Source organism: Sorex fumeus, unplaced genomic scaffold (assembly GCF_029834395.1).
Source record: "Sorex fumeus unplaced genomic scaffold, SorFum_2.1 ptg000141l, whole genome shotgun sequence".
Taxonomy (NCBI): domain Eukaryota; kingdom Metazoa; phylum Chordata; class Mammalia; order Eulipotyphla; family Soricidae; genus Sorex; species Sorex fumeus.
Window position 1 is genome coordinate 326874 of NW_026606198.1, and position 27275 is coordinate 354148.

A 27275-nucleotide genomic window follows, 5' to 3' on the forward strand; every position below is an offset into this window, starting at 1 on the left:
GTTTCTGCCAATATATGTACCTTTTTTAACTTCATTATCACAAGGTTTCCAAGGATGGACTATAAACTGCTTCAGGTGAGTTTTAAGATATCTCTGGGTCTATGTAAGGCTTTCAATTTCAGAATGATTTTTCTTCTATAAATCTATCACTTATCACCTAGCTTTTGGTGAAAATGTGTCTGAACCAATGAATGCATACTTTCTATTTCGGTTTTTATTTTGTAGAGCCCTGCAAGCTACCGAGAGTATTCGATATGCCAGACACAGTAACAACAAAGTCTCCAATGGAGACGTTACTGGGCCCGCTCGAGCAAATCGACGATCAACGGGAGGGCCTTTACCTTTTACCTTAACATGGCTTCTCAGTACATCTTTATCTTCTGTTGTGATTAAAACCCTTCATTTATTTCCATCACACAGAAACAGTGCCCAGGACTTTCTCTTCTCTGTCTACCTCATATGATCTTGCACCACTCAAGGTAAGCACCAAAACCCTCTCCCATGCTAGTTAGGACTTTGAAGAGATCATGTACTCTTTGTCCTGCCTTCTAATACAATAAAATACTAGAATCCATTAAAAAATAGATAATTCAGAAATACTAATGTTTCTTTCAGATAGTAGGTTTAAAATTTTTCTAGAAGCAATTTTGGGCTCTTTTGAAGATTGAGATTAAAAATTGGTTTTCTTAGGAACGACAGAAAAGCAAGATATTTTGAAAATTCCTTGAGTAAGTTCACGACTTTGACAGAAACTTACTGAACTTATTCTCAGAAAAATCCAACCAAAATTCTGGTGGGCATCTGGAAATTATTTGACACAAAAGGCAAATCCAAGAACCCAGAATTTATTTTTCTTTCATATCTATTTTAAGTACATCATAAATGCATGCATCTGTAGGTGGGAAGAAAGACAAGCATGCTATAGCTTCCAAATAATATTGAGCTTTAAATGTTTTTTGATAGGTATACACAGTTTAAATAAAAGTGCAACTCAAAGGTGAACTATGCTTTTGTTATTCTTTTCTGCTTCATTGGCTCTAGTTGGAATTAGCAGTCTCTATAATGCAATCGTAAGAAGTATTTTTATTTATATCTAAGTTGTAACTATTATGCAAATTTAAACTAATTTTCAACCCCTCTCAAGGGTTTTTTACTTATATTTTTCAATGTAATTAAAAATAAAAGAATAAAATTTGATTATTGATATTGGTCCTTAGTGTTCTAAATTGTAAGGTATACAAATAAAGAGTAAGGTTCTATTTTTATGATCAAAATGATTTTATTAAAGTTCAATATTAACACAGAACCCCATATGCAGTGTCTTTTATATATTTTATAACAAAAATTAGGAAACATTAGATAAACTGAACATTAGCAGGCCTGAAACAACTGTATTATGAGCAAGCTTGTAAATCATGATGTTTTCATAAAAATAATTGTTTTTAAATTTTAAAACTTGAATATTAAGTTTATTAAAAGCATTTTGCAAAGGATTTGATTATGTACAGTTCTTTGATTGTAACTTGTAATGAATAAGAAAATGTGTCTAACTTCAGAAGGCTTAGGCAATATCTATTGTTTCGCCAGAAAATCTTCATGTTCCAGAGGTTCCTGTGTCCCCCACATGTAAATAATAACAACAGTTATATTTGGAAGCTAAAATGCTTCCATGTGTAGCAGTGTTGGGGAGATTGCCTCTAAAAGTGGTAAACTAATCATGGCATCATTTGCTAATTGGAGAAATAAGACTCTGTACCAGGTGACTGATGAAAGAAATTTAAGGTTGAATTATTTATTATGCACAAGTTAAAAAAAATTGTCTAGAAAGCAACACATTGGAGTATTTTTTTCTTTTTCCTACCCATAGAATCTTTATTGCATTCAGGTATGTACCCTCTCCCCTTCATAACATGCTTGCTCAGGGAACATACCACCTTTTGGTCAGACCCAGGACAAGATGAACCTAAAAAGTGAACTCTGTTCCTTATCAGTGGGCTTAGAACAGACTTAGAAACCAGATGAGGTAAAGTAAGAGTGCAAAGACATTTTTTCACGGTCTCAAACAATTCTCTGGTTCCCTTCCCCTTATTTTCCTTCTTATACCTCCCTTGGTCTCCCTCCTCCCCTCCTCCCATCCTGTGTCACCCTTCCCACCCATCCACCCATTTATTCCATTATCCCTTTCTTCCCTGATTGCTCTTTCTCTCTCTCTCTCTTCTCTCTCTCTCTCTCTTCTCTCTCTCTCTCTCTCTCCATCTTCCTCATGATTTCATGTATAGAGGTAAAAGAATAAAAATGCAAATAGATAATTGTCAGAACACATGTAGAAAAACATATAAAAAATATGTAAAACTCTGAGCCACTCCCTACCACAACTAGCCCAGGAAACAAACCCTTGGTGAATAAAGTCAGGTTTGTAAGATGTCTCTCTCTCTAGTTGTAATTCAGGAAATTTTTGTTGTCATAACTCTGTAACAATATGCCTAAAATGAACAGGATCTGATTAATAACTGAAAGTCTGCTTTTTCTGGTTCTGTCTCCAATTGAAAATCAATGAATAAAATCAAATATGTTCCCTAAGCAATATCAAGTGATGCCCCATGTCTAGTTAGCTGCACACAATTGCCCTAGGCCAACAGCTTCCTGCCGGTAAGGTTCCAACCCTCACTTTCTACAGTGAGACATTTCTAGTCCTCTGACTCCCTCTGAGTAATTGCAACTGTGCAGATAATGGTGACTGGTGGTAAGGCAGGTTCTGTTTTAGGGTTTCTTGTTTTATAAATCTTGCATTTTGACAAATGCGTAATTTGTTATTGGCCATTACAGTATTATATGAAATAGTTTCACTGCCCTAAAAATCTTCTGTACATTATGTATTCAACAGCTTCCTTCTGACACTGACAATCACTATTTCCTGTGACAAGAGCTCTGCCTATTCCAGAGAGTCATGCAACTGGAACCATACCGTGTGTAGCCTTTTTAGATTGGCTTCTTAACAGTTTGTCTGGGAGTGAACCTGTGGTCAGACTGGTGGTGTGTGGGGAAGTAACCGGGGTCATCCACCAAAAGCTCATACACCAGGGACATTCAGTCACATTCAAGCTAGATGGTATCGGGTACCAAGTACTGAACATTGCACATGTTACACCTATAGCTCTAAGAGTTGGCTATACCTTTAGTTTCTGCACATTTTTTTTTGATGAACAATGTTTGTTGTATCTTATAAATATTAGTACCAACTTCTAAGTCAGTTAGAATTTCCTTCAATTTCTCTAGGAAGTTGAATGATTTTTTTTTTAGTTTACCATTTGGTCCATAATACACTATATTAATTTCTATAAAAGAGAAATGTCTATATTTTGATGGCAATTTTAACTTATATATGATTTTTAATTTTTAGCAACAATTTATTTTTAAAAAAACAAATTAATTCATTAATATTTTAAAATTTGTTGGAGACTAGCTATAATTGTGTAGGTCAACTTTTGAGATCTACTTTTATTTATATTGATCTATGTTGATCTATGTGCTTAATATTTCAATGGCAGCATGTACTTTTAATTTGATACAGCTTTTTAAGTTTTAAAATATGGGAACAGTTCATAATTATATCATTCTTTTTTAATATGATATTGGATACTTAGGGTTGTTTATCCCTTCATACAAAGTTTAAAATAAGTTTGTCAGTATTAAAATCACTTGATCACTTGACATCCCATTACTCATTGATTTGCTCGAACGGGAGCCAGTAATGTCTCCATTTGTCCCTGTTGTGTGCTAGTGTAGCCCAATGACATCTGTTTGCTTCAGGAACAAGAAGAGCCTCAAACTGATTGTTCAGGGTCTTGACGAAGAAGTCTGACCATCTTGTACGTGAGTGGCCATGCAATCTCGTGACGTCCTGTGGAATCTAGTTGGTACAGCTCTAGTCCAGCGATCATCTCCAAGTCGCATTACATGTCCAGCTCATCTGATTTTTGATGCCTTGGAAAATGAGGCAGATCCCGGATTCTCAATTGTCAACAGAGGTTGGAACTCGGAATCCTTCTCTCACTTGAGTGAAGTGTGATACTCCAATCATAGCTCTTTCGATTCCTCTTTGAAAGACCCGAATAGCATTCTCATCCTATTTTCATAGGGCCCCAGGTTTCTGAGATGTATGTTAATGCAGGAAGAACAGTGGAGTCAAAGAGCTGTGCCCAGAGCCAGAGGTTCTTCGTCCTCTTAGCTATTTCTTCGATGCTCTTGAAGGCCTTCCAAGCCACTCTCTTCCCCTGCACAACTCAGGTGCCAGGTCATTTATCATGTTGAGTTCTCGACCTAGGTTCACATAACTGCTACATTTGGATATGTTCGTTTCTTTGAGAGAAAATGGAACAACAGGAAACAGTTCATTTCTCATAGACATTGTCTTCATGAGATTCAGCTGCAGTCTTACCTTTCCACACTCAGGTTCGAAGGCGGCCAGCATTTGTGCTGCTTGGCTAATATTTGGTGTTTTATCAGAACGATGTCATCAACAAATTGGAGGTGGTATAGTTGCCGACCATCAATCTTCACTTCCATTCCTTCCCATTCCAGTCATCACATGACATTCTTGAGGGTGGCACTGAAGAATTTCGGTGAAATTGTATCACCCTGCCAAATGCCTCTCTTGATGTTAATGATCACTTTCTTGCAGAATGGTGAGATCCTGGTGGTGAATCTGTAATACAGCTCATGGGGAATCCTGATGCTTTGAGTTTGAACTCCCAGTTTTGCTAGGGCTTCGATGACCACTTCCGTCTCAACAGAATCAAAGACCTTCCTTAAATCAACAAACATTAGACAGAGTGGCATCTTGAACTCCCGAAAAACCTCAATAATCTTGGTTACAATGTGTATATGGTCGATCATGCTGAATCCTTTTCAGAAGCTGGCTTGCACTCATGGCTGTCCTCCATCTAGTGTTCTGCAAATCCTATTCAGGATGACTCAAGTGAACACGGCAGAGTCTGGCAAGCTTTTTGTGCCGTATTGAATATGCAAAGAACAGTAAATACAATGGGTCTCATTCCCCTGATGTTGAAAGAGCCCCCATTATGGCAGTGTTGAGAAGGATGAGGAAGGAGAGGCTGATAAAATCTCAGGGCTGAACTAGGCAGCCAAAATGAAGGACTAAAATGACTGTCTGTACTTTCAATGTACATATGCTGGCATCTGATGCATCCATCAAGGACCTGATTGTGCAAACACGGAAGACCAAGTACAACATCATTGGTCTGACTGAGACGAGAAGGCACCAATCACATCACACCGGTTTTGATGCTGGAGAAGAACTGTTACTTGAAACATGTCACAATAGAGGCATCGGTGGTGTCGGTGTCCTTGTCAACAAAAACTTGGCCATGAGCTTTGATTCATTCGAATGTCTAACAACCTGAATCAGATGATTACACTTGAATAGAAGTGGCTCACTGCCAGCAGTTTCTATCTTCATTGTCTACGCACCAACATCCAATTGCGATGAAGAAGAAGTTGAGAAGTTCTATATGGAGCAGAAGTTCTATAAAGAAGACTACACCTTCTACGAGATCATTGTTGGTGATTTTAATGCCAAGATAGGACCTAGAAGATCAATCAAAGAACTCCATACCAGGACCTGCAGCCTAGAAAGGAACAAATAGGGTGAGAGACTATCTGAGTTCATCATGCAGACCAAGATCATCCATGGCACCTCACAGTTCTAGAATGCTGAATATAAACGTTGGACATGGGAGTCTCCCGGTAGACAGTTCCACAATGAAATTGACGACATCATAGTAAATCGGCAGTTTTGCCTGACTGATGTCGCTGTTGTCCCAAAATTCCAAAGGGATCGGACCACTGTCTCCTTCATGCAAAATTCTACTTCACGGCACGGGGAGAAAGGGCTGCAAAGTTTAAATAGAGAACTTCCAGAACAACCGCCAACTGGGAGCTCTTTAGCACTATTTAGGCAACATAGGAAGATGCCATCGTTGACAACATTGACAATGAATACGATCAACTGGTTCATCACCTCCATGATTGTGTGAGGAATGCTGAGAGAGAGAAAGCCACAAAAAAGACTCCTGTCTTCAAAAACTGTCAAGCTCATTCACCAACGTGAATGGCGCAAGCCTCAGGCAACCACAAGAAAATATCCAAGCTCACAAACCAGTGCAGAGAAGCAATTAAGGAAGAGATTAAAGAGAGAAGAGCAGCAGTGCTGGCTGATGCGGAAAAAGCTGGGAAAAGTATTCGCAATACCCGCCTGTTCTTCGCCAACTACAAGACCAAGATGACTGCCTCTGACATCCTGATGGATCTATCACATCTTCCAGAAGGACAGTGGAGAAGATTATCCATTACTTCTACTTGGATCTCTTCTATAGCCACGTTTACCTGCCACATACCAAATGTCAGTCCCAAAATTCTCCCTTCTGAAATCCCACATGCCCTTTTGTTGGTAAAAAGCAACCAGCACTGGCCCAGACAAGAGACAAGGTCAGACCTGAACACCTGAAGAATCTGCCGTCAGTACTCATCAATACACTGGTTCTGCTCTTCACATGCTACCTGTCTGAAATGCAGTTTTCGGTCCCAATGGAAAACCAGCAGGACTGTTCTATTGTACAAGAAGGGAGACATCCACAACACTGGCAACTATAGCCCGATCTGCCTGTTGTCTGTTGTCTACAAGTTGTTCAGTATTAAAATAGCTTTATGAAATTAAACTGGCATTACATTAGTTATAGATCAACCAAGAACAATTGATTACAAATATTGATACTTTCAACTATTAATACACGATGCACCTCCATTTATTTGGTTTATTCTTTTTTTTATGTAGGAGTGCTGCTATTTATTCAGCCACTGATTAGATGATTGAATTGTGCATGAACTACACCTTACTTTTTTTTTTCATTTTTTATAATTTTATTTATTGAATTACCATGAGAGCAGTTATAAAGCTTTCGGGTATAAGTCTCGATCATACAATGAAACACCCGTACCTTCACCAGTGCCCATTCTCCACCACCAAAAACCCCAGTATACCCCCATTCCACACTTTCCCTCTACCTGTGGGGCAGATGATTTCCACATTACTCTCTCTCTACTTTGATCCCATTCAATATTTCAACACCAGACCCACCATTATTATTTGAGATCTTACCCCAGCACTCAGATCTGCTGAAAAGGCAACAGTAGACAATTTGTGTTCTATTGCTGGTTATGAATAACATATGATGTCGCGTGGCTGCAGTAGGGCCATGTGATTTTGAAATTCTGAAATTTTAACACTTAAATCTGGAGGGATTTCTGCCAAAAGCCACTGGGTTTCACGATTTGCTCTTGAATCTCTGGGATCATGGCCATTGAGCAGCTTGATCAGAACCCAGAGAGGCTGTTCATGGGTGATAATTTGGGGTCTCGTTGGGTCAGGGAGACCAGGCCCGGCTCCACCTCCGTCCTGTGAGGCCCAACAAGTTTTGTCACTGGCCTCTGAAGGATGATGGCTACTGAGTCGCTAAGGGGTAGCAGGCGGAGGGACAACACCCTCTCAACCCAGGGGTGGCTCAGTGACAGTAACCTACTGTGGGGTCCGGATGCATTTCTGCCAAAAGCCTCTGGGTTTCAAGATTTGTTTCTGAGTCTCTGGGATCATGGCCATTAAGCAGCTTGATCAGAAGCCAGAGAGGCCGTTTGTGGGCGATGAGTTGGGATCTCGTTGGGGTGGGAAGGACAGGCCCGGCTCCACCCCCATCCCGTGAGGCCCAACACGTCTCGTCACTGCGGGCCCAAGCCTGACTGTCTAATGGCCTCTGGAGGATGGCAGCCACTGGGCCACCGTGGGGAACAGGCCACGGCATGAAACCTATTCCCACCTGGGTTGGCCCAGCACTGGTAACCTATTGCAGGGACCGGATGCATTTCTGCCAAAAGCCGCTGGGTTTCGAGATTTATTACTGAGTCTCTGGGATCATGGCCATTAAGCAGTTCAATCAGGAACCAGAGAGGCCATGCCTACAATTATATAGCTGAGCCGGAGGTGGTTTGTGGGTGTGTTTACCACATACCTAATTTTTGGCCGTTTACTTTCTTGGTAAACTTTGCCCCAAGTTTTTGGGGGTCTGGCCAGAGGCACAGCAGCAATTTTTGGGGTATCTGGAAGTCTGAAGGCGCCATCAGGCTGCTGATGCACTCACCTCACAAGTACAGATTGACCTGCTGGTGGCACCATACCCCCAATATTTGGTTTATTCTCAGGTCACTAATTAGTTTTCAACTAAATGTATATATACCTATATATATTTTGTTAGATTTAAACTTAAGTGTTTCATTGCTTGATAAGAGTAAAATTTTTTTTCATTTCAAATCTAAATTCTGATGAAGAAGAAAATCTCCTTTTCCTTTGACATGTAAACACAGTTTGCTGTGTAGTCACTATCACAGCTTATTAACTCCAGAATACTGTTGTCATTTATTATGTATTATGTTTGCTTTGGGGATCCTCATTGAGGTGCTGTGTTACTCCCTGTGTATGACCTAGGGGCTTAAAAAGATGCTAGGAACAAAACCTGGGGCCAAAGTATTGCAAAGCCTTACTTAAGCCCTTTTGCACTAGATCCTCAACTCTTTTGTAGTTTGATTTTCTACATAAATGATTATGTCATCTGAGATATAGAATGAAGGATGTTCATTTACTTTCAATCTACAAAAATTTTCATTTATTTTCTGATGGTACTATTTCTTTTCTGTATTTTTTAAAAATTTTTTGTTCTTTTAAGTGAGTCATCATCATCATGAGATGCATAGTTACAAAGCTACTCATGATCAGGTTTCATTCATACAATGACCCAACACGCATTTCTCCACCAGTGTCCATTTCCCACCACTAATGTCCCCAGTTTCCCTCCAACCACCTCCCCCCACCACCTGCCTCTATGACTCTATGGCAGGCACTTTTCTTCTCTGTCTCTGTCTCTATGGCTGTCTCTGTCTCTCCCTGTCTCTCTGTCTCTCTCAATCTCTCAGTCTCTCTGCCTCCCCCACCTTCATTCTTCCTCTCTCTCTCCACCCGCTCCGTTCTGCCTTTATGGGCACTATGGTCTGCAACACAGATACTGAGAGGTGTTTGTTCCTTTATCTCCTTTCAGCATGCAGCTCCTATCCAGAGCAATCATTTCCAACTATCTTTGTCATAATGGTCACTTCTCTAATATTTCTTTTCTTATCTGATGTTACTATCTAGTACTAGAAAACTACTGAATGTAAATGCAAGTACAGGGTGTCCTCACCTCCATCACAGGGAACACACATCCAGTTTCTCACAAAAAAGTATACTAGCTATCGGAATTTGTAGATACACTTTAAAAATTGAGAGAACATCTTACTTCTACGTCTCTGAGAACTCCTTTTAAATATCATGAATGAGTGCTACTTTATCAAATGATTTTTTAAAATACCATTCTTGATTCTGTTGAGATGGAAGCAGTCATTGAAGCCCTAGCCAAAGAGGTCATTCAAACTCAATACATCAGGATCCTCTGTGAGCTGTATTACGGATTCACTACCAGTATCTCACCATTCTACAGGGAAGTGATCATTGATGTCAAGAGAGGGGTTTGGCAGGGCGATACCATTTCACCGAAACTCTTGAGTGCCACCCTTGTGAACGTCATGTGACAACTAGAATGGGAAGGAATGGAAGTGATGCTAGACCGTCGGCAACCACACCACCTCCGCTTTGCTGATGACATTGTTCTAATAACACAAAACATTAGCCAAGCAGCATAAATGCTGGCTGACTTAGACTGTGAGTGCAGAAAGGTTGGATTATAGCTGAATCTCACAAAGACAATGTTTATGAGAAACAGTTTTGTTCCTGACATTCCATTTACTCTCAACGGAACAAACATCTCCAATGCAACTTATGTGTACGTAGGTCGAGAAGTCAACATGACGAATGACCTGGCACCTGAGTTGTGCAGGGGAAGAGAGTGGCTTGGAAGGCCTTCAAGAGCATCGAAGAAATAGCTAAGAGGACGAAGAACCTCTGGCTCTGGGCACAGCTCTTTGACTCCACTGTTGTTCTTCCTGCATTAGCATATACCTTGGAGACCTGGGCCCTACGAAAACAGGATGAGAAAGCTATTTGGATCTCCTAAAGAGAAATAGAAAGAGCTATGCTTGGAGTAACCCGCTTCACTCAAATGAGAGAAAGAATCTGGAGTTCTGACCTCCATTGATGGTCAAAAATCAGGGATGCTGTCTTGTTTGCCAAGGAGTTGAAAATCAGATGGGCTGGACGCATAATAAGATTTGGAGAATATCGCTGGTCTAGAGCCAGTACTGACTGGATTCCATGGGATGTCAAAAGATCGCATGACTGCCCACCTACGAGATGGTCTGACTTCTTTGTCAAGAACCTGAACGATTGGTTTGAGGCTCTTCGTGTTCCTAGAACAAGCAGATGCCATTGGGCTACACGATCACATGACAGGGACAAATGGAGACATTACTGGTGCCCATTCAAGCAAATCGATGAGTAACAGGATGTCAAGTGATTAAGTGATTCTTGATAAAATTTTATTAAGATTGCATCGAACTGGAGTGATAGCACAGCAGTAGGGCGTTTGCCTTGCACGCAGCCAACATGGCCGACCTGAGTTCGATTCCTCCGCCCCTCTCGGAGAGCCCGGCAAGCTACTGAGAGTATCTCGCCCGCACGGCAGAGCCTGGAAAGCTCCCTGTGACGTATTCAATATGCCAAAAGTCTCTAATGGAGACGTTACTGGGCTCGCTCGAGCAAATCGATGAACAATGGGAGGACAGTGACACTGAAGATTGCATCACTGATTACTGCTTTTAATAAATTGGTTATTTTTAACAAAGTTATAAAGTTCTCACTGTCACTGTCCTCCTGTTGTTCATCAGTTTGCTCGAGCAGACCCAGTAACATTGTGAATCTTGTTACTGTATTTGGCATATCAAATAGGTCACACGTAGCTTGCCAGGCTTTGCCGTGCAGGTGAGATACTCTTGGTAGCTTGCCGCGCTCTCTGAGAGGGCCAGAGTAATTGAACTCGGGTCATCTGACCCAGCTGCATGCAAGGCAAATACACTTCCTGCTGTGCTATTGCTTGGGCTAGAGCGATAGAACAGTAAGTAGGGTGTTTGCCTTGCACTCAGCCAACATGGCCATCCCAAGTTTGATTCCTCCGCCTCTCTCGGAGAGCCCAGCAAGCCTGGCAAGGTACCTGTGACAAATTCTATGTGGAAAGAAAAAAGCAGTAACAACAATTCTCAGAATTTGTTTTGAGACATTGCTGGTGCCCGCCCAAGCAAACCGATAAACAATGGGAGGACAGTGCTACAGTGCTACATTAAGCTTTAGGTATAAATTTCCTAAGCTGTTTTCTGAACATGAAATTATATATTGTTCAATCAAATCTGAACGATAATATAACTGGATAGAATATTACTGAGGAAGTGATATTTCATTAAAAGTTTTTTTAACTATATTTCACTATTGTCTCATAAAAATACCATTTAGTAGATTTGCCATGAATCTTATGGTAGTTAATTTGTATATAAATTTGTTTTTTGATCTTGCTGCTTCCGATAATCTGTCTCTAAGTTTGGCTTTTGTCATTTGATAATGTGTCTTGCAATTTTTCTGTTTGAGTCTATTTTTATTGGCCACCTGGCTCTTGAGTCTCTGCCTGCACTCTGCCACTCTGGGAAATTCTTATCTATATCTTTAATTCGTGATTCTTTATTGAATTTGCCTTGCTGTTCTTCAGGGACTTCAATGATTCTTTTGACTTCAAACCATAGTTTACAGGTGGTTCATTTCCTTACAAACTTTTTTTCTGGTGCTGGATCAATAAATAATATGGCAGATACGGTATTTACCTTGCATGCATTTAATCCCTGGAAATTCGTATGGTCCCATGAGCGGTGCCAGGAGAAATTTCTGAGTACAGAGCAACACCTGAGCATTGCTGAGTGCAGTTCAAGCTCCCCCCAAAACAAAATATTTTCCATCTGGGCTGGAGCAATAGCAGAGCGGGTAGGGTGTTTGCCTTGAACGTGGCCGACCTGGTCAACCAAAGTTCGCCCCTCTTGGAGATCCGGCAAGCTACTGAGAGTATCTCACCCGCATGACAAAGCTTAGCAAACTACCTGTGGCATATTCGACATGCCAAACACAGTACCAACAAGTCTCACAATGTCACTGGACCCACTCGAGCAAATCGTTGAACAAAGGGAGGACAGTGACAGTGACAGTGATTGTCTTGTGAAGGTTTCCTATATAATGTTGGAGTTCCTTGATCTTCTTCTCACCTCTGTTTAGTCTGCTGCTCAGACTCTCTTTCACCTTATTTTTTTACTTACCAGTCTCTTCATTTATGCTACTTCTGAGTGTATTTTCCTCATTTCCACTTCCATACATTCTTACTATTGTTGACAATCGATGCCATTGTTTCTTTGAGACCCTTGAAAATCCTCAACTTAGTGTCACTAAACTATTCACTGGTACTTTACAGAACTGATTGATACTAGTAGAACCTTCCGAGTTTTTATTTTATTTTCATTTATTGAGAATGGCAGGTTCTAAACACCTCCACCGTGTTTGCTGCGCCTCCTGTGCTGGGGGTATCTGTGCTTAGGTCCTAGGAGTCTCTGTATTAGTCTGGGTGGTTGCTGCTCTTCTCTTTCACTCCCTGTCTGTTCCCAGTGACAGGAAGTATAAAGGTGAGTTGTGTGAGGCAAGTATTTACTCATATTTTCTGCTTGGGAGATGTGGTGGTCAGTCTGATGGGAAAATGGCAGGTTATTTTTAAAAAGATATCGTTTTTTGTGTATTATTTCACTTCACAATAAACAAAAGCTTTATAGACTATTTTAAGAAAACCAGATATCAACATGAATATAAGATAAATGTACATATATGTTGCCTAAAACACGAACTGATAAAATTTAATTTATATTTTACCTATAAGTTTGGAAGACATTACTCATGTTAAAATATGAATAGTGAAGAAAATTCTGTGCCATTCTCTTATTATCTCTATCCTGACTTTTTCCTGAAATAATTTGTAATAGTCATGAAAAATTTGGTGGAAAGTTTTGCAAACTTTCCTTTGGGGTTGGTTTACAGAATATTCGACTAGAGGTTCTGCAGAAATAGTAAGGCTGCCATTTCACTTCACATAGTCTCTGTGCGAGAAGTCACAATATAATGGCCTAAAGGGCCCAGATACTATCACAGATGGTAAACACTGACAAGTCCAAAATCATGGATGCAGTTTGCAGAAGGCTGTGGGAAGAATGTAGAATTTGACTTTTAGGGGATCCCTAGAAGAATACAGACTCTACTTACAGCCATTTCTGTAACAGAGACATTTTAATTTTACCAATAGTACATAAATAGTTAACAAATAATAAATAGATAATAGATATAAAACTTCGAGTTCTAAACAGAATGCAGACCATACCCTCACTAGCCTCTCCTCAGGCTCCATACCCTATTGCCAATCCTCCAGTCTGCTGTGTATGACTGCAGAGAGGAGAAGAGGATGGGAGGTTCTGCCCAGTCAGAGACCCAGGGATGGAAGCCCTGGAACACGGAATATGGAGCATCCAGTCTGTTCAGGGTCTCCAAGGGTTGGTCTGAAACCAAATCAGCTTAGAGGGGTTATGAAAGTCACCTTTTAATTACTCTTCCTCTCCACCCTTTCTTCAAGAAGCTCATTTGTTTTCATATTGTTTGTTTTGTATTGTGTTTTGGGGCCATATGCAGTGGTGCTCAAGGGCTACCCTTTTCAAATGATGGAGATTGTTACTACTGTTACTCATCTTATTGTTATGCTTTAAATCTAAATTAGTCTCTTGCTTGCAAACCATGAGCTCTAGCCCTTCCAGTTATCTCTCTAGTCAATAGACACAGTTTTTAAAAACTTTTCTTATTGAATCACTGTGAGATACACCATTACAAAACTGTTGATTATTAGAATTCAGTCATACAGTATTCCAACACCCACCCCTCCACCAGTGTACATTTGTCAGCACCAATGTCCCAGGTTCCCTCCCATCACACCCCACAGCCCACCCCCTGCCTGTTTCTATGGCAGGTGCTTTTCTTCCCTCCCTCCCTCCCTCTCTCCCTCCTTACCTCCCCAAACCCCCCTCTCTCTTTACTTTTGGTTCTATGGTTTGCAATACAGATACTGAAAGGTTATCAAGAATATCCCTTACATACTTTTAACCCTCAGATCTAGTAAACACAATTCTTTTAATAGATTTACCTGTGACACTGGCTATGGCTATTTTTTTTGTAATACCACCCAATATTCTAGATCTCTGAATGACACACACAGATACTATTTAGTGAATACACCTTAATTTTCATTGTTACTTTTCTGCAGATAAATTTTTGTGCCCCTCTAAGGTGCCAATCTGATTGTCTCTCTTCATTTTATTCTAATTTGATTTTTTGCATTATTCACTGAATTAAGAGAAGTTCTTGGAGTGAATAGAATAAGATGTTCCCTTAAGGTACTCATTATTTGACTGTGATACCATTTAGTTATGCATGGAACACCCTGTATTTTCTGCAAGAAAAGAAACGAGGCACTAAAACTTGGATACTACCATTTATTTTTTAAATAATTGACAGGTCATTTATGAATGGTATATTATACTTTGGCCTAACATTATTCACTCCTGTAGTTTTTTTTAGAGATTGTAGTTTTTAGTGTGTTGATTCAAGGGTGACTCCAGAAATAATACTATTTAGGTATTATTTAATATTAATAAATATTATTATTTAATGAATAATACTATTTAGGCCCAGACAAGGTCAGAACTGAACACCCGAAGAACTTGCCGTCAGTACTCATCAATATACTGGCTCGGCTCTTCACTCGCTACCTGTCTGAATGCAAGGTTTCGTCCCAATGGAAAACCAGCAGGACCGTACTACTGTTCAAGAACGGAGACATCCATGACATTGGCAACTATCGCCCGATCTGCCTATTGTCTGTCATCTACAAGTTGTTCACTCGAGTCATCCTAAATAGGATTGGCAGAACACTAGATGAAGGACAACCATGCGAGCAAGCCGGGTTCTGCAAAGGATTCAGCACCATCGACCATATCCACACGATAACCAAGCTTATTGAGGTTTCTCGGGAGTTCAAGATGCCGCTCTGTTTAACGTTCATTGATTTAAAGAAGGCCTTTGATTCTGTTGAGACGGAAGCGGTCATTGAAGCCCTAGCCAATCAGGGCATTCAAGCCCAATACATCAGGATCCTCCGTGAGCTGTATTGCGGATTCACTACCAGGATCTCACCATTCTACAAAGAAGTGATCATTGATGTCAAGAGAGGGGTGCGGCAGGGTGATACGATTTCACCGAAACTCTTCAGTGCCACCCACAAGAACATCATGCGTCAACTGGAAGGGGAAGGAATGGGAGTGAAGATAGATGGTCGGCAACTACACCACCTCCGCTTTGCTGATGACATTGTTTTAATAACACCAAACATCAGCCAAGCGGCACAAATGCTGGCTGACTTTGACCGTGAGTGTGGAAAGGTAGGACTACAGCTGAATCTTATGAAGACAATGTTTATGAGAAACAGCCTCATTCCTGACGCCCCATTCACTCTCAATGGAATGACCATCTCTGAATGCAACAGCTATGTGTCCCTAGGTCGAGAGGTCAACATGACAAATGACCTGGCACCCGAGCTGCGCAGGAGGAAGAGAGCGGCTTGGAACGCCTTCAAGAACGTCGAAGAAATAGCTAAGAGGACGAAGAACCTCCGGCTCCGGACACATCTCTTTGATTCCACTGTTCTTCCTGCATTAACATATGCCTCAGAGACCTAGGCCCTACGCAAACAAGATGAGAACGCTATTCAGGTCCCCCAAAGAAGTATAGAAAGAGCTATGCTTGGAATATCACGTTTCACTCAAATGAGAGAAAGAATCCGGAGTTCTGACATCCGTCGATGGTCAAGAATCAGGGACGCTGTCTCATTTGCCAAGGTGTTGAAAATCAGATGGGCTGGTCACGTAATGAGATTTAAAGACGACCGCTGGACTAGAGCTGTTACGGACTGGATTCCACGGGATGTCAAAAGACCGCATGGCCGCCCACCTACCAGATGGTCAGACTTCTTCGTGAAGATCATGAACGATTGTTTTGAGGCCCTTCATGTTCCCAGAGCGAACAGATGCCATTGGGCTACACTAGCAAGCGGCAGGGACAAATGGAGACGTTACTGGCGCCCGCTCGAGCAAATCGACGACTAACGGGAAGTTAAGTGATTAAGGTAATATAATTTTGTAATGATATTTGTCCACCTAAAATGAAGTAATTCTATGTTGAGGCATGATAACTTTATCAATATCCAGTATTATTTTATAACCCATTAATACATTTCCTTAAATAAATAAAACTCAACTGAATACTGGATTCTATAAACAAATTCATCTAGAAATTTGGTGTACAGCCCTCCAAAAAATGATATTGATCATGTAAGATTTGACTCATTTACTTTCTTCCTATTATACAAATTATTATGCAGTGCATATAGTTACATATGCTATATATTCATTTTTATCAATTTTATCAATTTTAGGATCACAAAGCTTAGAACACATACAAGAAAATAGTTGTAAGAGTTTGTCTCAGAATTGATGGATATAACTTGAGACTGATTAAGTATTACCCAAAAATTAATTTTTATGTTCAGTATGAGTTTCAATTATGGATCTAAGGCATGATTTTAGGGGAGCTTTAGCTATAGTTTACAGGATTAAAATAGCATAGTTACCTTGAGGAACTGAAATAACTGGATATGGACAACATATAAAAATGGTCTCAGAAGCTTTTGAGAGATGAAAGACAGAGTTACAGCTGCAGGAACTTTATCTGACATGTTGAAAGAGCTATAACTTTAAGGCAAATTTGGATAACCTGGTTACCCACCAAGGTGTTCATTCAAAGACCCTATCATCTGCGTAAGTTATTTCACTCAGATTTTATGACCATAACTTGCAACTGACCAAGACTGTATTTCAAGGGATCTTTGTGTGTGTGTGTGTGTGTGTGTGTGTGTGTGTGTGTGTGTGATGGAGAGAGAGAGAGTGAGAGAGAGAGAGAGAGAGATACAAACTCTAATGATTCATAATGTCACAAATTCATGTGAAATAGGTTTCGCAGGTGAAGTCCTTGACATAGAACAATATTGAAGTCCTGAAATTACCTCATTTAAACATCGAAACCAACGGCCCCTACAACCCCAGCCAGTAGTGGTTCCTGAGTGCAGAGCCAGGAATAAACCTTGAGCAACACTGGCTGTGGCCAAGAACAAACAAACAAAAATCCCTAAATTTACAGTAGTTCTTTTCTTTTGTTTCACTTACCCCTGCACCATACACATTTTTTTATCCTTTCTTGTGACACTTGCAAGTGTTGACCCACTTTTTCCTATTTACAGCCCCTGGAAGTAATTCCTCATGGTCTCAACTACCTTATGAAGCCCTGTCTTCATTTGTTAGACATCTTATTAATAATGAAAACGCTTTCCTTTTCAAGAATTTAAAATATTCAGATCACTGTAAATCTAACCCCAAGTATGAAGCACTTGCCAGTAATGATGATTGAAAGAACAGAAATACGGTTTTCATGAGATGCAAATTATGCAATGTCCTTACTACCTGGGTTTCAATGAGCATCCTGTTGTATTCAAGGAGACAGGAATCATGCTTCATTTATTTCTGGCACTATATCTGGTACTAGTTAATGCATGCTTTATGAACTTTCCTCTTTCCCATGGTATAAAATATGATTAATATGTACCATATGTTTGGGGTATATGATTATCAACACATGAGCAAATTATTTCTTCTGTCATATATTTTTTATGAGTATGAGTCCTCCACTCTAACAGGAAGCAGATTTTTCCATTAGTCTCTTCTTGATGCAGCATTACTAATGAAGTATTCATTGAGTCAAATCATTTCACTAAATATTTCAATGATACAGCAGTGAATATGATAGAGTGTCTAATTATGCCTACTATAGTGCAGACTCAAGGAAAGTCCATTTAAATATTTAATACACAAAATGTTTTATAAAAGTTTTATTGGAGGAAATGCTTTTGTTTTATTATAAAATATAAAAATAGATTTATAGCACAATATTAGAAATATTTTATAAAGTATTAGTGTCATTTATTTAAAAATAAATATATATGTACCTAAGGAAGTATTTCAATGGATACACAATAATCTAACATACGTTATAATTATTTAGAAAAGTCAAGTTATCAAATGAGGTTCTATGTATAGAATTATTTAGTTTTAAAATTTTATACTATGTAAGGGTGTCATTTTCTCAAAAATTTATTGATAAGTTTCTTGAAATTTTAGATTTCAATTCCATTAAGTTATTTGACAAATTGTTTAAAAATTAATGTGGGCAACAATTAGCCAGTCATAAAAAATGATTGATAAAAACAGACAAAGGTAGGAAATAAGACCGGCATATATTAGAATCTATTTATGAATTTTTCTTTTTATATTGTTATTATTTTATTTTAGAAAGCATGTCAACAATTGCATTAATATTTATGATACTAAAAAGTTTCCCAAGACTTTCATATTACCTAATATTATTTCTGTTATTCCATATCATTTCCTTCTTACTCTGCCCAGGTTTGAGAAACTCAATTATATAATCAAAAGCTAATGGTTTCTCATTGCTTAATATTTTCCATATTTTTTCCCTCTATGTGTAACATTTGAGTGAGATCATCTTTTATGTGACTTGTCCCTCTGACCTATTTGGGGGGATGGGGTTAAACTCCAGCCACTGCTTCTCAACCTTATTCGTGACTCTGAACTTTGGGATCATGCTTCCTGGCAGTGCTTAAGGAACCATAACTGCTACTGGGGATACAGCCTGCTTGGGCTGCATGCAACGAGAGCACCCTATGAATTGTACTATATTTTCAGCCCCTGTTCTAGATTTTTTTAAACACAAGAGTCTGAGGAGAACTCTGGGGAGAAAGATTATTTTAATTCAATTCTGCTTTTTGGTGAGGTCCTGACCTTACCACCCAGATGTGCAAAGATCTTTAGTCCCCATGCCACTGCAGCCCACCTCTTTGTTCCTTCCACACTTCCCCCTCTTCTGGTCATCTGAGTTTTGTAATCCAATTACTGTCATTCAATAATGTACTTGGTTTGTATACCACAGTTGAGTGAGTTAGTCTGGTGTTTCTTTCTCCCTCTGTCTCGTTTCATTTAACTGGAGACCCATCAGCTCCAATCAAGTTGTAGCGAACTGTGTTGAATCTTTTCTTGTATAGTGTCTCATCCCATTATGTATATAAACTTCGTCTTCTTTATCCATTTCTCTGTCTCTGGACACTTGAGTTTCCATATTATGGCTATTGTACATATATATAAAATATACATATATATTTTCAAATTAATATTTTTTGGTTTTTCAAGGTAGATGCCAAGAAATGGAGTCATTTTGTTGTCTGGAAGCTCTACTTTATGATTTTTGATAAATCTTCAAACTATGGGCTGGAGTGATAGCACACTTGCCTTGCACACAGCTGATCTGGGTTCAATTCCTCCGCCCCTCTCGGAGAACCCAGAAAGCTACCAAGAGTATCTTGCCCACGCTGGAAAGCCTGGCAAGCTACCTGTGACATATCCAATATGCCCAAAAGAGTAATAATAAGTCTCACAATAGAGACGTTACTGGGCCCGCTCGAGCAAATCTATGAACGGAAGGACAGTGCAGTGCTACAGTGCTTCAAACTATTTTCTTCAGATGGTGAACCAGACAATATTCCTTTTTTACCACAGCCCCTTTAACACAGGACTTTTCCAGTATTTTGATGTGTGCATTTTCATTGAAGTAAATTGGATTTCCCCAATAGTAAGTGATTATGAACATTTTCACATGACTTCTAGCTGTTCATGTCCTTTTCAGGGAAGTGCTATTCTCCCCAATTTTTTACAGGATTATTAGTATTTCTGTTGTTGACAAATCACGATCACGATCACGACCATCTTGTTATTAGTCAATTGCTTTGATCAGGCCCCAGTAACGTCTCCTTCGTCCTAGCCCTAAGATTTTTAAGAAAGTGCCATATTCAAGGATCTTTAGGAGAATGAGACCCATCATTGTTACTGGTATTTGGCATACTGGGTACGCCAAGGGGAGTTTGCCAGACTCTGCCATGTGGGCAGGTTACATTCGGTAGCCTGCCAGTTTGTTCAAAAGTAGGAATGAGTTAATAAAATGTCGCGCGGCCACGCGCTTCTGGGAGCTGGGTTTTATAGTCTCTGAGTCTTGGCCGTTGATGGGATTACACGGCGCCAGGGGGCCAGTTGGTGGGTGTGACCCCCGCCTACTGGAATATGGAGGATCTGGGTGGAGGATGCTCAGCCCCGATCCGAGTAGGCTTGAAGATCTCAGCCCCGGGACCGCATGCCTTTGTTCCTCTGCCAGTACCTTCATGTGTGCGGAGAGTGGTCTCAGCATTGTTGACATATGTGAGTGCTTTACATGTATTGGATATAGCCCTTTATATAATGTAATGTACAAATATCTCCTTCCCAATGAAGTCTTTTTATTTTAGCTTAATTTTGTTTTGTCACGCAAAAAAAAATTTTAGTCTAATATAAATGGTCAGAAATGTATAATTTTTCCATTATCTTTGTCAAATAAACATCATTTGAAATCAACTCTGAAATCATTACCTTGTAGAGTATGTTTTCTACCTCTATTTTCCTCAATGTATTTTATGGATTTCAGTATAATCTTGAGCTATTTAATGTACTTTGAAATAAACTCTTCAGTGTATGATGGTGATATACAGTTTTACACTCTTTTGCTTGTGACTTATTATTCTCAGGTCCTTTTGTTGAAGAAGCATTCCTTGTTCCAATTCATGCACCGACTTTGGCTCTTGGATCTCATCTTCATCACATTGCTTGAAGTCTCTCTAATCCAGTATCTCACAACTTTATTTACCATAGCTTAACAGTATATTTTAAAGCCAGGAAACATACTATATTTTTTATTTCGTCATAGTTTTGGCTATTCAGTGTAGAGTTTGTTCAAATTTCTTGAAAAGTGTCATCAGAATTTTGAAGAAATTTGCATTGAATCTATAAAATGCTTTAGGTGGAATGGTCACTATGACAATGTTAGTTATTACAAAAACACGGAATATTTCTTCACTTCGCATTTTACTCTTCTATTTGTTTTAATATGAACTTTTTCCTGTATAAGTCTTTTGCATTCCTCACTAATTTGATTATCTGTGTGCCAGAGAGACAGCACAGAGTTTAAAGCATGTGCCTTATTTATGGCACCAAATATGCTCTCTATAGTGGGAAGACATTTGCTTTGCACATTCCTGACCTGGTTTGATCGCTATCACCAGCTAGAGTCCCTTGAGCATCACCGGGAGTAGTCTCTGAGCACAAATCTAGGAGTAAGCTCTGAGAACCTCCTGGCGTAGCCTCTCTTCACCCCTCCCCCCCCAATAATGTATTTAGGCCTGGAATGATAGTATAGGGGATAAAGCACTTGTCTTGCATGCTGGCCAACCCGGTTTCATTCTGGCACTGCATAAATTCTTCAAATCATAGATAGAAGTGAACCCTGAATACGGAGCCAGGAGCAAGCCCTGAACACCACTGGACGTAGTTCAAACAGCTTCTTCCACCCCAATAGTAAGTACATATTGCTATTTTAAATACATAAATGTAAATTAAGGGCATTATGCTAAGTAAAAACAGAAAACTAAAGTTACACTAGAAAAGCAAAGAGTACATCATTTTCCTTACATATGGAACTTTAAAAACAATGAGCAACAGAGACACAGCAGCAGTCAATGCTGGTAGATACCACAGGTCCAGAAATTTCCCCAGGCACCATACCAAGCCAATTTCATTGGGCACCCCAGATGGAGCAGGTGCAGTCTCCCCTCCTACACCAGATGGAATCCCAGCGACCATGAGCTTCAAAAAACAAGGCCCAGGTATATGGGTTTCAGGACTAAATCTCCAAGCCGCATGGAGGCAGTGGGGCCGGGCTGTCTCTCCCCAGCTCCTAGTCCACTCCTGATGCCAGATGTCCTGCCACAACCCGCCTCCAGGCACCATCTTGGTGCACCAACAGCCAGGGCCCAGAAACTCCCAATTGAATCCCAAAAAGAATTAGTTCCCTACAGAGATGTCTCTGGAACTCAACCATTTAGAATCTTAGAATTTCAGAAGTGCACGGCTGCAAAAGCAACCTCTCATGATATGCTAAATGAGCAATGGAAGATAAATAATCTAGCGTTTGCCCCTGGAAGGCAGACTTGAATGGTTCTGGGAGAATTTGAGCAAAATATAATGCCCAAAAGTAGAGAGAGTATCTGAGAAATTGTCTGTCATAGAGACAGGATAAGGACTCGGATCGGATGAGGCGGATAATGGGGACATTGATGATGGAAAGTTTGCACTGGTGGAGGGATGGGTGTTCGATCATTGTATGGCTGAATCTCAAATACAAAAGCTTTGTAACTGTAGCTCACAGTTGTTCAATAAAAAAATGAGCAAGTAATTATACAAAATCAAAGAACAGATTGCTGGTTATAGGAATTGGTCAAAATCTATAAAATTTCAGGTATAAAATAAATCCTGTTAATATATTGTAAAGAACTTTTTTGTACCATAATTTAAAATATTCTATTTCATACTAGAAAATTTATAAGAGAATATGGTTTTAAATCTCTTATAAAATATACTGAAATTCCACCTGAAGGTAGTAACGTTACATTTAAATTATGTCCAAAACCCAGACATTTTGCAATTTGTAATTTCCCATTCAAATACCTTGTTGCTTGTGAAGCACAGTAGTTAATTCAATGATTAGTAACTCTCTTTATATTTCTTTATTCCTACATATGAGAGAGATTGAATATAATAGGGAAAATAATAAATGCCCAAAGGCAATAGAAACTGAAAAATGGTCTTCAGAGCCAAACTTTCTGGAGGGTGGGTGGTGAGAAGGTAGAATGTGGAGATTACTGGGAAGAACATCCAGACATGGTGGGGAGAGATGGACACAGCTGGAGGCTGTGGTGCTGGATGATTTATGCAGAAAACTCAACTTATTGGGGCTGGACTAGACCATCAGGATTAGCCCGGGTAGACTGTCCCGCACATGGGCAGAAACACGGGACCCATGAAAATAAGTGAGATTACTCATGGTTTGGATGAAGCTGAACATCTTTCTTTAAGCTGCCTTCAGTAAATGACATAAATTTCAGAATACCGAAAGAGTCAGTCTTCCTCTTCTCACAGAAGCCTGGACACAGTCTGTCTTTGACATGCAGATGCCATGTTGCTTGCCCAGCCTAGTCTTTGACATTTAGATTCCAGGTGCTTGCCCAGCCTGTCTTTGGAGTGGAAACTCCAGGTGCTGGTAGTCCAGGAAAACTTTCGGCTTTTTATTTCTTTTCCAGAGGCCGAAACTCACTGACTTGCAGTCACAAGGCAACAATGTATGCCTTGGCGCCTCAATGTTCTTCCTGTAACTTCTTTATTGATGATGTTACTGTACTGAGCCTTTTAGAAATGTGTACGGTAGGATGGCAATAAAAGGAGATCTCAGGACGCTCTACCTTTTCTCACAGGTCTGAGCGAACCCGTGATCCTCCATGAAAAATAATTTCTCTCACGCTACTTGTCACAGTGCCTCCGACTGAACAAATATTCACACAACACCCAATCATCCACATTACTGAAAACTAAGGTACCTAAAATAAAATAAAGTTGTAAAATATTAAATAAGTATGTTGCTCTTTTTCAGAGCAAGCCTACCAAAAATAACCCAACTGTTATCAATCTAAAAATGTATCTAAGGGTCGAGAGAGACAGTCCAGTGGGCACTTTCCCAACTGGGGTTTAATCCTCAGCAACCCCTATGGTTCCTGTCGCCCACCAGGAATGATCCCTGAGTACAGAGCTAGGAGTAAGTCCTGAGCACCATGACTGTGACTCCAAAACTAACAAAACTAAACTAAAATTTGTCTGATATTTAGATGTGAATCATTTTTGTTATATGGAAAATATAGACTTTCATATAGACTTGTTGGTGGGAGGCACTGAGAAGATGATGTCTTGTTATGTTTTTTTACCCATGATTTTGTTCCTTATTTTCTCATATTTCTTATGTGGCAATTATGTAAAGGCCCTCCCGTTGATCATCGATTTGCTTGAGCGGGCCCAGTAACGTCTCCATTGGAGACTTTGTTGTTACTGTGTCTGGCATATCTAATACGTCATGGGGAGCTTGCCAGGCTCTGCCATGCAGGTGAGATACTCTCGGTAGCTTGCCGGGCTCTCCGAGAGGGGCAGAGGAATCGAACTCGGGTCGGCCATGTTGGCTGCGTGCAAGGCAAACGCTCTACCGCTGTGTTATTGCTCCAGCCCGTGGCAATTATAATTATCTTTATTTTTTTGTCAACTCCTGACAGTGCTCAGGGCTTTCTCCTGACTCTGCCATCAAGAATCTCTCCTGATAGGACTCAGGGACCATATGGGATGCTGTAGATTGAAGTGTTGGCTACATGCTACAAAAGCACCCCTCTATAAGGACTATCTCTCCAGCCCAAGGCAAAAGATTTATGTGATCTGAAGAGAAACCAGCATATAGCAGCTACAATTATCTCTAGCTTGCATATGCACTTCCTGTGTCGTTCACATCAGCTCCATACCCCTAACTTCAATATTCTGATATATCTATCCTGCACTAATCAAATTTTGGCTGCTGTAACTGTGCCAGACACTAGGCTAACCTTGTAAAATAATTATTTAATAATTTATTCATTCTTTATCATAACTTACAGAAATCATAACATAACTTACATAACTCAGCTCCTGGGAGAGAACAAGGCAGAGTTTCCTACCCTATGCCTGACTGTCTCCACCAGGGCCCAACAGCTGAAGACCTCCGGGGCCCAGCCAAAGCCATGCTGGGACCACTCTCCACACACTTGGATGAGCCTCACACATAAAAGAACTGGCAGAGGAACCCAGGTGTGTGGGACCCGGGGCTGAGATCTCCAAACCTGCACGGTTTGGGACTGGACCTGCCAGTAGCTAGACAGTTACACCCACCAACTGCCGTGTAACTCCAACAACGGCCAGGATCCAGAGATTATCACACTCAGCTCCCGGAAGCGCGGCCGCGCGACATCTTATCATCTCATTCCTAATTTGGTCAAACTGGCAGACTACCAAATGTAACCTGCCCACACGGCAGAGTCTGGCAAACTCCCCGTGGTATACCCAATATGCCAAATACCAGTAACAATGATGGGTCTCATTCTCCTAACCCTGAAAAAGCCTTGAATATGGCACTTTTTAAAAAAATCTCAGGGCTAGGATGAAGAAGACGTTACTGGCACCTGCTCGAGGCAATCGACGAACAACAGGGTGGTCGTGATCGTGATCGTGAACTTACAGAAAAGTAGCACTTACTTTGCATATAAATAAATAGGGAAATAAATGCAAGTCACAGAGATATTTTATTTGCCAACTCATTGAGTTAGTGAAGGATTTGAGTCCATGGTATCTGAATATTTGCTAATTATACTACTATGCCTGTAGTTTAAAGAAAAAAGAATATTTTGCCAGAGTATTTTTCTCCCTATTCTCTGATATTTTTACTTTTGCTTTTCCACATTCTATTTTATATTTTATTTGTTTTCTTAGCTGTTTATACCTCATATTACATCATTTTGTATTGGTAGATAGTATGTAAACCTGATCACTGTTTCTGCAATAAAGATTAGATTTACAGAGCATCATAGCACTGGGTTCATATGTTACCTCAATGATATTAAACACATTTATTCAAATAAAATGATTTCAAGTTTAGCACTGATTTTTCCTCTTGTAGAAATTTTAACTCATAGAAGTAGAGGTTTGTAGACTGAGATTCTAATTATAGCAGCTGAATAAGAATGCTTCTATTAATTATATGTGCTTCATAAGCACTAATATATACACATATGTATGTATATATATACACTCATTTCTACAGAAAAAAATTTCTACAGAAAAAATATCAAGTACTACATAATGTACACAAGTACCAGATAAGTTATCTTGAGCTTTAAATCTCTTTAGCTATTGCTTGTGGTACTCAAATGCTATCAAACTCTCTTTAATGATGGGCCTTCTGCAAAATTTTAGCTAACTTTAACCTATAAAGGTAAAAAGGTAAAGGCCCTCCCGTTGATCGTCGATTTGCTCGAGCGGGCCCAGTAACGTCTCCATTAGAGACTTTGTTGTTACTGTGTCTGGCATATCGAATACTCTCGGTAGCTTGCCGGGCTCTCCGAGAGTGGCGGAGGAATCGAGCTCGGGTCGGTCATGTTGGCCGCTTGTAAGGGGAACGCCCTACCTGCTGTGCTATCGCTCCAGCCCTTTAACCTATATTCACTACAAAGTTATGTACCATCATCTCCAAGTTCCTGCTAGAAAAGCATTGCTGTGATCTGTGAGTGTTAGAATTTCAAGTATTTTCCCAAGGGTGTCAGAAAGTAGGTGTTGGGTTTCAACTCACAGGCAATTAGAAAAGGTTGAACTACTCAATTTCATATCTTTGGTTGTCCAATGTCTATTGCTAACCACAGAATTCATTTTAACATGTTTTTCTTTACATTGCCTCTTATAAAATCCTTGACGCTGGTTGCTAAAGAGATAGTTTCCAAGATAAATAATGCCTAGCCAATGACCATTACTCCTCTCAGAGAAAGTAAAAAGAAACAAAAAACTATCAAACCTGCCTGAGTAGCCTTTGGATTCTCACTTTACCATCTGAAATCTTGAAATAACACCAAATGGACTGGATCTAATCTTTGAGATAAAACAAAGAAATGTATCCAATGCACCCATCAGGTCTCCTAAATGGTAAAATTAATCAAATAAGAGTAATCTATTTTGGACTTATTTTTACAATTATTTCATTATTAAAAATAGCAAATAAATTCAATAACAAAAACAAAGAAAACCAATATTATATTTTTAATTTGCTTATGCAGTGATCCAAAATAAATCCACAAATACCCACAGAGAACAAAAATAATTGAAGGTCAGTCTACATAACACTCAAATTGTTGTGACACCTGTGCACTTATGTATATATAGTGATATAG